We start from the raw sequence: 2135 nt of genomic DNA on the forward strand, positions 1-2135 counted from the left end.
GAGTTTAGCGTTACGTTATTGTCTTTGTCGATGCAGATGCTCTCTATTGGCGACATTTTGCTCACACACGTAAGTTTCTATTTGAATCAGGAGAGCAGAATGTTTATGAAGGTAGCGAGCAAATATGCGAATCAAGAGTTTAGCGTTACGTTATTATCTTTGTCGATGCAAATGCTCTCTATTGGAGAAATTTTGGTCACACGAAAGTTTAGATCTGGATCAGGAGAGCAGAATGTTTAAGGAGGTAGCGAGCAAATATGAGGAGCAGGAGTTTAGCGTTACGTTATTATCTTTGTCGATGCAGATGCTCTCTATTGGCGACATTTTGCTCACACAGAAAAGCTTTGATTTGAATCAGGAGAGCAGAATGTTTATGAAGGTAGCGAGCAAATATGCGAATCAGGAGTTTAGCGTTACGTTATTATCTTTGTCGATGCAGATGCTATCTATTGGCGAAATTTTGGTCACACGAAAGTTTAGATTTGAATCAAGAGAGCAAAATGAAATTTTTTTTTTGTTTGCCCGGCGGCGGCTGGGGGATAAAAATCTTCTCGAAGACTCCCAGTTTCCCGTGACACTGGGTAGTGTTGTATTTCTACCAACTAAAAACCCCCGTTTTGACTCCAAGTTTTCGGGAGTTATCCTTTAAAACTTGCGGTCTTCTGTAAGAATGGTTCAGCTCTGGTATCCGTATGCCTTTACATCACCATCTCTCCATACTAGCTATCTGCTAGTAAAAGCAGCTTACTAATTTAACACAAGCACTACATGACTACGTCTATCACACTATTTTAACTATGTTTCACACTTACAGCGCTTTGCAGTTAACTGCTTTACCTATTGCGCCTTTTTCCTGGGCCTTCACTATTATGCGGCGTATTTGCATACTGTATATTTAGTTCGTTATAATAATCATTATTCATACAGAAATAACTAATGACTATTCTGCACATACTTTTGAATGGCTTTCAAATATAACTGCATGGTATCAATGTATTTACTGCTAAAAAACCTATTTGACAACAACAAAAATATGTAAGTGATAAAAGATCGATCCTAAATAACATTTTCTAGTCTCATTTAAGTGATCCTTGAAGCGTATCAAATTTGATTATATTTAAATAAACAATGTTATTTACATTGGAAAACTGCGCGTGAAAGTCAACACATTTCATATTTGTTAAGCGCTGCGAAATCCTGCGTTGGAACAATTTAACAAGGAAAGTGAAATTGTACGCATATTAAACAGAACCGACTAAATTCAGCTGTGAATTGCAAGTACAGATGTCATCAACGGCATGTGTTGACATGTTAAAACGACGGATTTTATGTAAAAACAGTATTTTTTAAACATGCATTTCTAGATGTTAATAAAATTTTGTATGATTTAAATTTCCATTTTATGGCAAACCCACAATATTTGAACAAAGTTGGGAAATTACAAATGACACTGACTAAACGAGGATATTTTAAAAATAATGCTTTTTACCCAATTCATAAGGGCAAATCGATCTGAAATATTTTCAAAATTGCCACACTCTGGTGATGAAAGAAGCAGGTATCAACTAACTTATTTTAAATGGAACTCCCTTTCTACTCTAAATTCTACTCTAAAAAAGAGTAACCGTTTTTGAATTACAAGGGTCGTTTGATTCTCGGTCATTCTTCACGTTTGGAAACAGGAAATAGTCGCAGGGGGCTGAATTTGGAGAATATGATGGGTGGGGTAGCAGTGCGTAGGCTAATTCATGAATTTTTGCCTTGGCGACTACACACGTATACATTGTCCGTGCATTGTGATGAAATGAAACAGCACTTTTTTCTGCCAAATGTGTCCATTTTTGCTTCAAGTCAATATCGAATCTGTCCAAAAGTTCCCTGTCGTGTTACCCTTTTCAAGGTAGTCGATGGGAATGACACCGCGTGCATCTCAAAAAAATGTGGCCATCACCTTGTCGGCAGACAGACCCATTCTGGCCTTCTTTGGTGCACGTTCACCTGCAGAAACCCACTGTCTTGATTGTTCTTTGGTCTCTGGTGTGTTAATTTGAAATGGTCACACGGGAGCGCTTAAGGTCGAGTGGCAGCAATCGACCATCATGCGGATAGCTTTTTCATATCCGAATAGTCATGTA

This window comes from Dendroctonus ponderosae, unplaced genomic scaffold (genome assembly GCF_020466585.1).
Source record: "Dendroctonus ponderosae isolate FM_Combo_2020 unplaced genomic scaffold, Dpon_F_20191213v2 Dpon_F_20191213_7, whole genome shotgun sequence".
NCBI lineage: Eukaryota > Metazoa > Arthropoda > Insecta > Coleoptera > Curculionidae > Dendroctonus > Dendroctonus ponderosae.